Source organism: Carcharodon carcharias, chromosome 29 (genome assembly GCF_017639515.1).
Source record: "Carcharodon carcharias isolate sCarCar2 chromosome 29, sCarCar2.pri, whole genome shotgun sequence".
NCBI classification, from domain to species: domain Eukaryota; kingdom Metazoa; phylum Chordata; class Chondrichthyes; order Lamniformes; family Lamnidae; genus Carcharodon; species Carcharodon carcharias.
The window spans coordinates 7,336,562-7,352,901 of NC_054495.1; positions in this window are offsets into that span (position 1 = coordinate 7,336,562).

Below are 16,340 nucleotides of genomic sequence, written 5' to 3' on the forward strand. Positions count from 1 at the left end.
TCTTTCCCAACTTGCTTTGGAAAGGAGTGTTCCCGGAGGAGCCGTGTGATGGTCTCTTTCCCCACTGCAGCCCCCATCAAGGGCAGCGGAGGGGGGGTGTTAGACTCCATGGCCGGTAGAAGGGCCTTTCTCACCACCAGCCAAGCTATGCCTTGTTTGAAAGCACTGGTGGCGAGACCTTCTGAGGGATGACTTTGACGGCCTGCTCAGGGAACGATCTGACAGGATGCACCATCTCATCATCCCGCAGGGCCTCCAGGACGTTGCATGCAGATCCCTGCCTGATGGACCTGTGGCCAAAGCTGCATGAGCCTCTCCGCAAGCGATAGGTGGCGTTCCCCGGCCCATCTGAATGGAGCGTCCTGCAGCAATGCGGCCAGACTCATAGTCGGTGATGCCAGATAGGTCCTCGGCACAGCCACACACACACAAGGGTGACCACTTGTCCGCCGTGCCCCTGCGGGTTTGGTCCACTTTCGATCGCCAGAGTGTGGGGGGTGGGAATTGGGCCAGATCTGCACCATGTGCAGAAACATCTTGAACACCTTGCACCTGATGACCAGGCTCTGACTGGCAATGGAGAGGCACTCACCTGCCCAGTTTTTGGCGACACATTCCTTCCAAGTTCTGACAGGCGGCCAGCCCCTCTGAACCCTAGCCGCAGTGCCCTCAGGCAGCCTCACCTGACCGGGAATAGTCAGGCTGTCACTTTTTAAGATGGTGTCCCCACGTTCTTGAATCCCGTCTCCACTGGATATAACTTCCCTGCATAAATCCTATCAATTCACGTATCTGCAATGTGCTTTCACGTTTCATCTCCTTAAGCTCCAGGTATCATTGTCATGAACCCGTGTTGTGCCCCTTCCCAAGGCCAATATATTCCTCCTTAAGGGACAGTGCTCTAGGTCGAGTGTCACACTCTAGGGAGTGCCTGATCAAGCTCAACAGAAGCGAGGTATCATTTCTCCCACACTTCTAATCTCCCTCGAGGTAACATTCCACGAGGCTCTTGCATAATTTTTTTGTTGAATTTTTTTTGATAGCTATCTTTGTTCGTGGTTTGAAAGTGCACAACAGGAGGTAGAAGTCATTTCAAAGCAGCACTGTACATAAGATGCCAAGAAGACCAATGCCTATCTTATTTCCATTGTACATTCAGAAAGAGGTGGATGAAATGAACTTTACTGAGCCCCACAATCCAGGCAAAGCAGGGTGCATATAAGAGCAGATGAAAAATACACAAACACATACCCTATACTGTGATAGTAATCAACCGCAGCGAACACGTTCAAGGGTAATTTGGTATTTTCACAATTTGCGGGGACTAAGTCCATATTAAAGCTTTATTGTATTACAACTGAGACCCAACCCAGTTCATTGCAATTGAGTGCTTATTAGGGAAAATTGTGACACAACTGAGATTGTTTTTAATACAATTGGGGTGGAGGTGGTGACAGAGTGGTATCGTCACAGGGCTAGTATTCCCGAGACCAGGGTAATGCACTGAGGACACAGGTTCAAATCCCACCACAGCAGCTGGTGAAAATGAAATCCAATGCAAAATCTGGAATTAAAAGTCTAATGCTGACCATTGCCGTAAAAACCCATCTGGTTCACTAATGTCCCTTTAGGGAGGGAAATCTGCTCTCCTTACCTGGTCTGGGCTACATGTGACTCCAGGCCCACAGCAATGTGGCTGACTTTTAAATGCCCTCTGAACAAGGGCAGTTAGGGATGGACACTAAATGTCGGCCTGGCCAGTGAAGCCCGCGTCCCATTGAATGAATAAATTTAAAAAACATATATCCATGGCCAAGCTGTCAAGGTGAGTGTCGCTGTAACCCAAGGGGCACCTCTTGATGCACAACTGCTGTATCTTGGATAAGTCGGAAGTCGGGGGGGGACGGGTGGCAAAATAACAAAGCTTCTGACGCTCACCGAGGCAGGTCATTGCCTCATTCAATTAGCAGAGATCGTCCGAGCGACTCGTCTGGCTCAGAGGGGTGGCTGGTGGGGGAGTGGTCGAAGACTTGGTAACATCCAGATCTCCCTTATTTTCTTGTCGTCACTCAATACCTTGTGAGAGCGGCATTCAGTGAAGAACGGCGTGTTACGCGATATTCCCCTGGCCAGGCAGAAGCTTCTAACCTTGAGCCTGGATTTGGACATTTTAACGCATTTGTCTCGAGAAGTTCATGGAATTATTATAAAGCAAAACCCTGCACGCCAATGGTTCGGTATAAATGAAAAGGTTTCCTAAGGCCTAAGTTTGTGTTCAAGAATCTCTGAACCATTTCACAATCACTCACCATCCTGACTTAGAAATATATCAGACACTCCTTCACTGTCGCTGGGTCAAAATCCTGGAACTCTGTCCCTAACAGCGCTGTGGGAGTACCTACACCGCAGTGGTTCAAGAAGGCAGCTCACCACCACCCTCTCGAGGGGCAATTAGGGATGGGAAATAAAATACTGGCCCAGCCAGCAAAGCCCATATCCTGTAAAATGAATTTTTAAAAAAATGTTGATTTCTAAAACCATACATCACTGAAGGAGTGGTCCAGCCCATCGCTTTGAAAGAACGATCCAATTCGTCTCGTTCCTAGCTCTTTCCCCACAATCCTGCAAAAATTTTCCATCAAGTATTTAGTCAATTCCCTATTTACCATTGAATCTGTTTCCAGCATCCTTTAAGGCAGAGCGTTCCAGATCATCGGAACTTGCATAGAAAGGAATAGAAGCAGGAGACCATTCGGCCCATCGAGCTTGCTCCCCCATTCAATACGATCATGGCTGATCCTCTATCTCAACTCCACTTTTCCACCTACCACCTTGATTCCCTGAGAGACCAAAAACCTGTCTACCCCATCCTTAAATACATCCAAAGATGGATCATCCACAACCCATTCCAAAGATTCACAGTCCTTTGAGTGAAGCAATTTCTCCTCATCTCAGTCCGAAATGACCGGCCCCTTATCCTGAGACAGCTCCCTTGTGTTCTCGACTCCCCAGTTGGCAGAAACAGCCTTTCCAGTGTCTACCCTATGTTTCGATGAGATCGCCTCTCATTCTTCCAAACTCCAGACATGAAAAGCCTAATTTACTCAGCCTCTCATCATAGGACAAATCTCATCCGACCAGGCACCTCCGCCCAATCTAGTGAACCTGCACTGCACCGCCTCCAATGCAAGTATATCTTATCTTAAATGTTGGGACCAAAACTGCACACGGCACTCCAGATGTAGTCTCACATTCGCTCATGGGATGTGGGCATTGCTGGCTAGGCCAGCATCTATTGCCCATCCCTAATTTAGAGGGCATTTAAGAGTCAACCACTTTACTGTAGGTCTGGAGTCACAGCTGTGTGGCAATATAAACCCCAGGCCAGGTAAGGAGAGCAGATTTCCTTCCCTAAAGGGGACTCGTGAACCAGATGGGTTTCATGGTCATCATCGGACTTTGAACTCCAGATTATTATTTTTTTTAATTCAAATTCCGACATCTGCCTTGGAGGGATTTGAACCCAGGTCCGCAGGGCATTACCCTGGGCCTCTGCATTACCAGTCCAGTGACAATACCACCTCCCCTCCTGTACAACTGTAGCAAGACTTCTTAATTCCTGTATTCCAACCCTCTTGCAATAAAGGCCAAAATGCCATTCGCCTCCTTAATTGCTTCCTGTACCTGCTTGGTAACTTTCGGAGACCCGTATGCAAGTACTCCCATTTCACTCTGAGCAACAACATTTATACATTTTGCGTGCTATAAAAAACATTCTGCTTTTCTCATTCTTATGACCAAAGTGAATAATCTCACACCTCCCCACAATAAACCCCACCTAGTTGCCCACTCACTTACCCTGCCTAGATCTCTTTGTGTCCTCCACACAGCTTACCTTTCCACCTAGCTTTGTACTGTCGGCAAACGTAGAAACGTTACCCTCTGGCTCTTCATCCAAGTCATTAACATTGAGAGGCCAATGGCACTGATCCTTGCTCATATATTACCCCCAACACTCTGAGTCCTTATCTTGTGTATTAACCTCTTGTGTGGCACCTTATCAAATGTCTTTTGCTGTGTATAAAGACCTCTCCTGCTCCCTTCTTCAATTCTCCTGTCCTTTGAGAAATGAAAATGTCACAATCTCTGGTTGAGAGGTGACACCTGTGAGGGAGTTCATTAACGTTTGTTTTTACAGTGTGAGTGCCACTCATGTAGCAGCATTTATTACCCAATCCTAGCTTTTCCTCAGGACATTTAAGAGTCAACCACACAAGGGTGAATTTTAACAAGCCATAACCTCGGAAGGCAGTGCTGATGTTGGAGAGCCTCTGTGGAAATGGGTCTGCGACAATGGGCTGTCTGGGGGACCCTGTGAGCCAGACAGCCTCTCGCTATGCTCACCTCTGGAAAACCAGCTGCTGAAACATTCAGGGCTCTTAGCATGGAATAGCAGAGCTGCGGCAGCCAAAGGTCTACATCATCTGACCCTGAGGTTTACATCATCTGTCCCTGCAGTTTATCTAGTTTGTCACTGGGGTTTACATCATCTGTCGCTGGGGTTTATATTGTTTGTCGCTGGGGTTTATATTGCCTGTCCCTGGGGTTTACATCATCTGTCGCTGGGGTTTATATTGTCTGTCCCTGGGGTTTATATTTTCTGTTGCTGGAGCTTACATTGTCTGTCCCTAGGGTTTACATTGTCTGTCCCTGGGGTTTATATTGTCTGTCATTGGGGTTTATATTGTCTGTCCCTGGGATTTATATTGTCTGTCCCTGGGGTTTATATTGTTTGTCCCTGGGGTTTATATTGTCTGTCGCTGGGGTTTATATTGTTTGTCCCTGGGGTTTACATTGTCTGTCGCTGGGGTTTATATTGTCTGTCGCTAGTGTTTACATTGTCTGTCGCTGGGGTTTATATTGTCTATCACTAGGGGTTACATTGTCTGTCGCCGGGGTTTATATTGTCTGTTGCTGGGGTTTATATTGTCTGTCATTGGGGTTTATATTGTCTGTCCCTGGGATTTATATTGTCTGTCCCTGGGATTTATATTGTCTGTCCCTGGGGTTTATATTGTTTGTCCCTGGAGTTTATATTGTCTGTCGCTGGGGTTTATATTGTCTGTCATTGGGGTTTATATTGTCTGTCATTGGGGTTTATATTGTCTGTTGCTGGGGTTTATATTGTCTGTCGTTACGGTTTACATTGTCTGTCGCTGGGGTTTATATTGTCTATCACTGGGGGTTACATTGTCTGTCGCCGGGGTTCATATTGTCTGTTGCTGGGGTTTATATTGTCTGTCATTGGGGTTTATATTGTCTGTCCCTGGGATTTATATTGTCCGTCCCTGGGAATTATATTGTCTGTCCCTGGGGTTTATATTGTTTGTCCCTGGAGTTTATATTGTCTGTCGCTGGGGTTTATATTGTCTGTCACTAATGTTTACATTGTCTGTCGCTGGGATTTATATTGTCTATCACTAGGGGTTACATTGTCTGTCGCCGGGGTTTATATTGTCTGTTGCTGGGGTTTATATTGTCTGTCATTGGGGTTTATATTGTCTGTCCCTGGGATTTATATTGTCTGTCCCTGGGGTTTATATTGTCTGTCGCTAGGGTTTACATTGTCGCTAGGAGTTACATTGTCTGTCGCCGGGGTTTATATTGTCTGTTGCTGGGGTTTATATTATCTGTCCCTGGGGTTTATATTGTCTGCCCCTGAGGTTTACTTTGTGTGTCCCTGGGGTTTACATCATCTGTTGCTGGAGTTTATATTGTCTATCCCTGGGGTTTACATTGTCTGTCCCTGGGGTGTATACTGTCTGTCTCTGGGGTTTATATTGTCTGTCCCTGGGGACTACACCGTCTGTTGCTGGGGTTTACATTGTCTGTCCCTGGGGTTTATATTGCCTGTCCCTGGGGTTTATATTGCCTGTCCCTGGGGTTTACATTGTCTGTCCCTGGGGTTTAAATTGTCTGTCTCTGGGGTTTACATTGTCTGTCTCTGGGGTTTACATTGTCTGTTGCTGGGGTTTACATTGTCTGTCCCTGGGGTTTATATTGTCTGTTGCTGGGGTTTACATTGTCTGTCTCTGGGTTTATATTGTCTGTCCCTGGGGTTTGTATTGTCTGTGCCTGGGGACTACATCATCTGTCGCTGGGGTTTACATCATCTGTCCGTGGGGTTTATATTGTCTGTCCCTGAGGTTTACATTTTCTGTCGCTGGGGTTTATATTGTCTGTCCTTGGGGTTTACATTGTCTGTCGCTAGGGTTTACATTGTCTGTCCCTGGGGTTTACATTGTCTGTCGCTGGGGTTTATATTTTCTGTTGCTGGGGTTTACATTGTCTGTCCATAGGGTTTACATTGTCTGTCCCTGGGGTTTATATTGTCTGTCCCTGGGGTTTGCATTGTCTGTCGCTGGGGTTTACATTGTCTGTCCCTGGGGTTTATATTGTCTGTCCCTGGGGTGGATATTATCTGTCCCTGGGGTTTATATTGTCTGTCCCTGCGGTTTATATTGGCTGTCACTGGGGTGTACATTGCCTGTCCCTGGGGTTTATATTGTCTGTCGCTGGGGTTTACATTGTCTGTCCCTGGGGTTTATATTGTCTGTCGCTGGGGTTTACATTGTCTGTCCCTGGGTTTTATATTGTCTGTGGCTGGGGTGGACATCGTCTGTCCCTGGGGTTTACATTATCTGTCCCTGGCGTTTATATTGTCTGTCACTGGGGTGTACATTGTCTGGTGCTGGGGTTTATATTGTCTGTCCCTGGGGTTTATATTGTCTGTCGCTGGGGTTTACATTGTCTGTCCTTGGGGTTTATATTGTCTGTCCCTGGGGTGTACATCGTCTGTCCCTGGGGTTTACATTGTCTGTCGCTGGGGTTTACATTGTCTGTCCCTAGGTTTTATATTGTCTGTCCCTGGAGTTTACATTGTCTGTCCCTGGGGTTTATATTATCTGTCCCTGGGGTTTACATCATCTGTCCCTGGGGTTTATATTGCCTGTCCCTGGGGTTTACATTGTCTGCCCCTGGGGACTACATCGCCTGTCGCTGGGGTTTACATCATCTGTCCCTGGAGTTTACATTGTCTGTCGATGGGGTTTATATTGTCTGCCCCTACGGTTTACATTGTCTATCGCTGGGGTTTACATTGTCTGTCCCTGGGGTTTATATTGTCTGTCCCTGGGGTTTATATTGTCTGTCCCTGGGCTTTACATTGTCTATCGCTGGGGTTTACATTGTCTGTCCCTGGGGTTTATATTATCTGTCACTGGGGTGTACATTGACTGTCGTTGGGGTTTATATTGTCTGTCGCTGGGGTGGACATTTTCTGTCCTTGGGGTTTATATTGTCTGTCCCTGGGGTTTATATTGTCTGCTGCTGGGGTGGACAGTGTCTGTCCCTGGGGTTTATATTGCCTGTCTCTGGGCTTTATATTATCTGTCCCTGGGGTTTACATTGTCTGTCGCTGGGGTTTATATTGTCTGTCCCTGGGGACTACATCATCTGTCGCTGTGGTTTACATCATCTTTCCCTGGGGTTTATATGGTCTGTCGCTGGGGTTTACATCGTCTGTCCCTGGGATTTCTATTGCCTGTCCCTGGGGTTTACATTGTCTGCCCCTGGTGTTTACATTGTCCGTCCCTGGGGTTTACATTGTCTGTCGCTGGGGTTTATATTGTCTGTCGCTGGGGCTTATATTGTATGTCCCTGGGGTGTACATCGTCTGTCCCTGGGGTTTACATTACCTGTCCCTGGGGTTTATATTGTCTGGTGCTGGAGTGGACATTGTCTCGTGCTGGGGCTAATATTGTCTATCCCTGGCGGTTATATTGTCTGACGCTGGGGTTTACATTGCCTGTCGCTGGGGTTTATATTGTCTGTCGCTGGGGTTTATATTGTCTGTCCCTGGGGTTTATATTTTCTGTCCCTGGGGTTTATATTGTCTGTCACTGGGTTTATATTGTCTGTCGCTGGGGTGTACATTGTCTGTCCCTGGGGTTTACATTACCTGTCCCTGGGGTTTATATTGTCTGTCACTGGGCTTTACATTGTCTGGTGCTTGGGTGGACATTGTCTCGTGCTGGGGCTAATATTGTCTATCCCTGGGGTTTATATTGTCTGTTGCTGGGGTTTACATTGCCTGTCGCTGGGCTTTATATTGTCTGTCGCTGGGGTTTATATTGCCTCTCCCTGGGCTTTATATTGTGCATCGCTGGGGTTTATGTTGCCTGTCCCTGGGGATTTTTATTGTCTGTCACTGGGGTTTATATTGCCTGTCCCTGGAGTTTATATTGTCTATTGTTGGGGTTTATATTGTCTGTTCCTGGGGTTTACATTGCCTGTCCTTGGGGTTTACATTGTCTGTCCCTGGCGTGTACGTCGTCTGTCGCTGGGGTTTATATTGGCTGTCGCTGGTGTTTAAATTGTCTGTCTCTGGGGTTTACATTGTCTGTCCCTGGGGCTTATATTGTCTATCCCTGGGGTTTACATCGTCTGTTGCTGGGGTTTATATTGTCTGTCGCTGGGGTGGAGAGTGTCTGTCCCTGGGGTTTATATTATCTGTCCCTGGGGTTTATATTATCTGTCCCTGGGGTTTATATTGTCTGTTGCTGGGGTTTATATTGTCTGTCCCTGGGATTTATATTGTCTGTCCCTGGGGACTACATCGTCTGTCGCTGTGGTTTACATCCTCGTTCCCTGGGGTTTATATTGTCTGTCCCTGGGATTTATATTGTCTGTCCCTGGGGACTACATCGTCTGTCGCTGGGGTTTACATCATCTGTCCCTGGGGTTTATATTGTCTGTCCCTGGGGTTTACATTGTCTGCCCCTGGTGTTTACATTGTCTGTCCCTGGGGTTTACATTGTCTGTCCCTGGGGTTTACATTGTCTGTCGCTGGGGTTTATATTGCCTGTCCCTGGGTTTTACATTGTCTGTCGCTGGTGTTTACATTGTCTGTCCCTGGGGTTTACATTGTCTGTCGCTGGGGTCTATATTGTCTGTCCCTGGGCTTTACATTGTCTGTCGCTGGGGTTTGCATTGTCTGTCCCTGGGCTTGATATTGTCTGTCCCTGGGGTTTACATTGTCTGTCCCTGGGGTTTATATTGTCTGTCGCTGGGGTTTACATTGTCTGTCCCTGGGTTTTATATTGTCTGTGGCTGGGGTGTACATCGTCTGTCCCTGGGGTTTACATTATCTGTCGCTAGGGTTTATATTGTCTGTCACTCGGGTGTACATTGTCTGGTGCTGGGGTTTATATTGTCTGTCCCTGGGGTTTATATTGTCTGTCGCTGGAGTTTACATCGTCTGTCCCTGGGGTTTATATTGTCTGTCACTGGGGTTTATATTGTCTGTCGCTGGGGTTTATATTGTATGTCCCTGGGGTTTATATTGTCTGTCGCTGGGGTGTACATCATCTGTGCCTGGGGTTTATATTGTCTGTCCATGGTGTTTACATTGTCTGTCCCTGGGGTTTACATTGTCTGTCCCTGGGGTTTATATTATCTGTCCATGGGGTTTACATCGTCTGTCCCTGGGGTTTATATTGCCTGTCCCTGGGGTTTACATTGTCTGCTCCTGGGGACCACATCGTCTGTCCCTGGGGTTTATATTGTCTGTCACTGGAGTTTACATCTTCTGTCCCTGGGATTTATATTGTCTGTCGCTGGGGTTTACATTGTCTGTCGCTGGGGTTTATATTGTCTGTCCCTGGGGTTTACATTGCCTGTCCCTAGGGTTTACATTGTCTGTCCCTGGGGATTATATTATCTGTCACTGGGGTGTACATTGACTGTCGCTGAGGTTTATATTGTCTGTCGCTGGGGTGGACATTTTCTGTCCTTGGGGTTTATATTGTCTGTCCCTGGGGTTTATATTGTCTGTCGCTGGGGTGGACAGTGTCTGTCCCTGAGGTTTATATTGCCTGTCTCTGGGCTTTATATTATCTGTCCCTGGGGTTTACATTGTCTGTCGCTGGGGTTTATATTGTCTGTCCCTGGGGTTTATATTGTCTGTCCCTGGGGACTACATCGTCTGTCGCTGTGGTTTACATCATCTTTCCCTGGGGTTTATATTGTCTGTTCCTGGGGTTTACCTTGTCTGTCCCTGGGGACTACATCATCTGTCGCTGGGGTATACATCGTCTGTCCCTGGGGTTTATATTGCCTGTCGCTGGGGTTTATATTGTCTGTCGCTGGGGTTTATATTGTATGTCCCTGGGGTTTATATTGTCTGTCGCTGGGGTGTACATCATCTGTCCCTGGGGTTTATATTGTCTGTCCCTGTTGTTTACATTGTCTGTCCCTGGGGTTTCCATTGTCTGTCGCTGGGGTTTATATTGTCTGTCGCTGGGGTTTATATTGTATGTCCCTGGGGTTTATATTGTCTGTCGCTGGGGTGTACATCATCTGTCCCTGGGGTTTATATTGTCTTTCCCTGGGGTTTACATTGTCTGCCCCTGGTGTTTACATTGTCTGTCCCTGGGGTTTACATTGTCTGTCGCTGGTGTTTATATTTTCTGTCCCTGGGTTTTATATTTTCTGTCACTGGGGTTTATATTGTCTGTCACTGGGGTTTACATTGTCTGTCCCTGGGGTTTATATTGTCTGGTGCTTGGGTGGACATTGTCTCGTCACTGGGGCTAATATTGTCTATCCCTGGGGTTTATATTGTCTGTCGCTGGGGTTTACATTGCCTGTCGCTGGGGTTTATATTGTCTGTCGCTGGCGTTTATATTGCCTGTCGCTGGGGTTTACATTGTCTGTCCCTGGGATTTATATTTTCTGTCCCTGGGGTTTATATTGTCTGTCACTGGGTTTATATTGTCTGTCGCTGGGGTGTACATTGTCTGTCCCTGGGGTTTATATTGTCTGTCACTGGGGTTTCCATTGTCTGTCCCTGGGGTTTATATTGTCTGGTGTTTGGGTGGACATTGTCTTGTGCTGGGGCTAATATTGTCTATCCCTGGGGTTTATATTGTCTGTCGCTGGGGTTTACATTGCCTGTCGCTGGGCTTTATATTGTCTGTCACTGGGATTTATATTGCCTGTCGCTGGGGTTTACATTGTCTGTCCCTGGGGTTTACATTGTCTGTCGCTGGGGTGGACATTGTCTGTCCCTGGGGTTTATATTGTCTGTCCCTGGGGTTTACATTGTCTGTCCCTGGGGTTTATATCATCTGTCGCTGGGGTTTATATTGCCTCTCCCTGGGCTTTATATTGTCCATCGCTGGGGTTTATGTTGCCTGTCGCTGGGGTTTTAAATTGTCTGTCACTGGGGTTTATATTGTCTGTCCCCGGAGTTTATATTGTCTATTGCTGGGGTTTATATTGTCTGTTCCTGCGGTTTATATTGTCTGTCCCTGGTGTTTATATCGTCTGTCACTGGTGTTTATATTGTCTGTCTCTGGGGTTTATATTGACTGTCCCTGGGGTTTATATCGTCTGTCACTGGGGTTTATATTGCCTATCCCTGGGGTTTATATTGTCTGTCACTTGGGTTTATACTGTCTGTCACTGGGGTTTATATTGCCTGTCCCTGGGGTTTATATCGTCTGTCGCTGGGGTTTATATTGCCTATCCTTCGGCTTTACATTGTCTGTCCCTGGGGTTTATATTGTCTGTCACTGGGGTTTATATTGTCTGTCACTGGGGCTTATATTGCCTGATCCTCGGGGTTTATATTGTCTGTAACTGGGGTTTATCCTGTCTGTCACTGGGTTTTATATTGCCTGTCCCTGGGGTTTATATCGTCTGTCGCTGGAGTTTATATTGCCTCTCCCTGGATTTTATATTGTCTGTCGCTGGGGTTTATGTTGCCTGTCCCTGGGGTTTTTTTATTTTCTGTCGCTGGGGTTTATATTGCCTGTCCCTCGAGTTTATATTGTCTATTGCTGGGGTTTATATTGTCTGTTCCTGGGGTTTATATTGCCTGTCCCTGGAGTTTACATTGTCTGTCCCTGGGGTTTATATTGTCTGTTCCTAGGGTTTATATTGTCTGTCGCTGGGGTTTATATTGTTTGTCTCTGGGGTTTATATTGCCTGATCCTGGGGTTTATATCGTCTGTCGCTGGGGTTTATATTTCATATCCTTCGGCTTTATATTGTCTGTCACTCGGGTTTATATTGCCTGTCCCTGGGGTTTACATTGTCAGTCGCTGCGGTTTACATTGTCTGTCTCTGGGGTTTATATTGTCTGTCACTGGGCTTTACATTTCCTGTCCCTGGGGTTTACATTGTCTCTCGCTGGGTTTTACATTGTCTGTACCTGGGGTTTATAATGTCTTTCCCTGGGGTTTATAATGTCTGTCCCTGGGGTTTACAATCTCTGTCCCTTGGACGTTCCGTGTCTGGGCCTTGTGGTGTACAGCGTTGGTCCTTGCGACTGGTGATGGAGCAGGGCTGAATACTTTATCCTAAGAGTCAAAACGTTTAATAAACTGCTGGACATATTTCTAACGCCGCCCCATCACTCCTCACTTAGGATCAGCCCTAAACTAAACCCCACCACCCCAGGCCGGACATTCAATCTCATACTGTCTCCCTGAAGCCCAGTATCTGAGGGCCAATAGTGCCACACTCTACCTGTCACACCTTCTGACCTGCTCTCATTCTCTATCCCCTTGCCCCTCGGCCTTCATCTTCTGAGAGTCTCGCTAGCTTCTCGTTGATAAGGCGGTTCCCTGATATTCATTCTGATCCCACAGCAGGAGCACCCACGTTGGAATTGCGGGCGGTTTCCACCGCCCCTTCGTTATGATGAGCTCAGCTTGGTTTTTGAAGTGCTGACACCAGCATTTAAGCGATTATCTTACATCCGGCAGTCCTCCGAGCCTTTAAAACAAAAACACCTCGCATAACCGGGTTCCTGAAGCCTCTCTGAGCTCCGAAAACAGCAGAGGAGGAGGACTGTCTCCAGACAACCTGTGGCTGGCCCCATGACCTGGCCACACCTTTACTGGGGGTCCCCGGTTGCGGGGTACTCGACTGTAAAATTTGCGGTGGTGAGGGGGGGAAGGGGTTGCGTTCGCGCAATCCTCTGATTATAAGTTGAAAAGATAGATTTTGACCATCTGCCATCTTTCATGTAACTACACGTGTCACAATTATACTGAAGCACCTTAGAGTGCAACATGATCTATGTCGATAACTCCAATCCCATTACACTGTCTGGCTGTCTGTAACAACCATGTTGAAAAGCCTGTGATGACTGTTTTAAGACCATATTGAAATGCCTGTAATGTTCATTGATTGAAATGCCTGTATTGAAACGCCTGTAACAGACTGTTTGTAATGACCACATTGAAATGCCTGTAATGTTCATTGATTGAAATGCCTGTATTGGAATGCCTGTAACGACTGTTTGTAGTGGCCATATTGAAATGCCTGTAATATTCATTGATTGAAATGCCTGTAATGACTGTACTGAAATGCCTGTATTGAAATGCCCGTAATGACTGTTTGTAATGACCACATTGAAATGCCTATAATGTTTATTGGTTATACTGAAGCACCTCGTGATCCATGTGGAAAACTGGAATATGATTGCACTTTTTGTGATGACCATTTTGAAATGTTTCGTAATGTCCTTTCAGCTATTTTATGAATAAAGTAGATTTTTTCCAAAGGAAAAGGGAAATTCTTAATTAAGTAATATTGGATCAGCCGGAGGCTTGGTGGAACTCGAAACGTTAACTCTGTCTTTATCTCCACAGATGCTGTCAGACCTGCCGAGCTTTTCCAGCTATTTTTGTTTTTGTTTCAGGTTTTCGGCATCTGCAGTATTTTGCTATTTCCTTCAGAGATCTTGGGTTCAGGCTGCAGAGAACGGGTACGGAGACTTCCCCGGCGTGTGTCCTCTACCTCTCCCGGAGTTATTCACAGGGAATATCCCGTGTTTTCAGCGAGCGGAATAGGAATCGATTAAAGCTCCTTATGCTTCACCCACCTATATATCTGCCCTCGTCTGGCCTGAATGCACATCCTCTGCCCTGACCATATTATTAGACAGATGCTGAGGTGGTGCTCACAATATACATCGGACCCTGGTGGTTCTGTGCTGTTCAGTCCCCCTGGTTTTCAGCCTGGGAGAGTCATTACGTTAAAAGTGGTCTCTGTGTCCATAGACTATTGGGGAGGTGAAGTGGGGGGTGAATGGGGGGGGGGGGTGTGGGCAGTGTGGGGTAAATATTGGTGTAGCAGTGGCCTCTGACAGGTACCCATGTTTACCCATCAGGGGAAGACAGGATTGGCTGTGAGGTCTTGCAACTGACAGACACTCACTGCCAGTGTCCTCTGACTGACTGACACTCACTGCCAAGATCCTCTGACCGACTGGCACTCACTGTCAAGGTCCTCTGACTGACTGGCACTCACTGCTAAGGTCCTCTGACTGACTGACACTGCTAAGGTCCTCTGATCAACTGGCACTCACTGCCAAGGTCCTCTGACTGACTGACACTCACTGCCAAGATCCTCTGACCGACTGGCACTCACTGTCAAGGTCCTCTGACTGGCTGACACTCACTGCTAAGGTCCTCTGATCAACTGGCACTCACTGCCAGTGTCCTCTGACCGACTGACACTCACTACCAGTGTCCTCTGACTGACACTCACTGTTAATATGCTCCAACTGACTGACACTCACTGCCAGTGTCCTCTGACCAACTGACACTCACTGCCAGTGTTCTCTGACCGACCAACACTCTCTGCTAAGGTCCTCTGAATGACTGACCCTCACTGTCATGGCCCTCTGACTGACTGACACTCTGCCAGTGTCCTTTGACTGACTGGCACTCACTGCCAAGGTCCTTTGACTGACTGACACTCACTGCCAAGATCCTCTGACCGACTGACACTCACTGCTAAGGTCCTCTGACTGACTGACACTCACTGCCAAGATCCTCCAACTGAGTGACACTGCCAAGGTCCTCTGACCAACCAACTGACGCTCACTGCCAGTGTCCTTTGACCGACTGACACTCACTACCAGTGTCCTCTGACTGACACTCACTGTTAATATGCTCCAACTGACTGACACTCACTGCCAAAGTCCTCTGACCAACTGACACTCTGCTAAGGTCCTCCGAATGACTGACCCTCACTGTCATGGCCCTCTGTCTGACTGACACTAACTGTCAATGTCCTTTGACTGACTGACACTCACTGCCAAGGTCTTCCACATAACCGGCTAGGATCACAAATGATGCATGGGCACCTGAGTGAGGCGCTGGGCATCACCCGGCTGGCTCCTCGGCGGAGTGCCCGTCTTCAGGGCAAGCAGGGGAGGAGGCCAGACCTGGGTGGCTGAGTGCACACTGCAAACCAGGGCCAAGGCTTTGAGATGCTTTCAGCAGAAAGGCTATTGTTCGGCCGGAATTAACGAGTTGATGTTTATCGGAAAGAGAGAACCTTCCGCTCGCTTACTGTACTGATGACTTAGTGGTTTTTCTCCCCCCACCTTCACTATCGCCATTTCCTCCCCCACTCATTTCCTCTGGGAGCAACTTCAAGAACAGCCAGTCCCCTTGGCCCAGCCCAGCCACGCTTACTGGTTCCAACTCAGTGTGTTTAACCCTCTCCCCGCCGGTTTATCCGGAGCCTGCCACGCGGTGAAGTTCGCCCCGCTGGGGTGGGGGGGGGGTGGGGCACACCCTCGTCTCCGAGCCAGACAGTCCGAGGCTCGCATCGCAACCCAGAGCACGGGGCCCGAGCTGGTGTCTCAGCGCAGCGCTGAAGGGAGTGCCACACGGTCAGAGGTGCCATCTTGCGGGAGTGACGTTAAACCTGGCGCTGCGGCTGCCCCCTCAGGTGGGCACAAGAGACCCACCCCCATCGGAAGAAGAGAAGGGAGTTCCCTCCAGGGCCCTGGTCGAGTTTCGGCTCGCTCCATCTACCCCAGGAGTTGCCCTCAGGACCCAGCTTTGCCACAGGACGGACCCTGTCAACTACCTCCGTCGGATTACAAAAACAACTTATCTTTATGTGACACCTTTCATGGAAAGAAATGCCCAAAGGCGCTTCACAGGAATTTCAGAACAAAGGACAGCCCAGGATCTGGAGAGTAACTCACCTCCTGACCCCCCAAAGCCTGTCCACCATCTACAAGGCACAAGTCAGGAGTGTGATGGAATACTCTCCACTTGCCTGGATAGCTGCAGCTCCCACAACACTCAAGAAACTCGACACCATCCAGGACAAAGCAGCTCCGCTTGATTGGCACCACATCTACAAACATTCACTCCCTCCACCACCAACGCACAGTGGCCGCAGTGTGTGTACCATCCAAAAGATGCACTGCAAGAACTCACCAAGTCTCCTTAGACAGCACC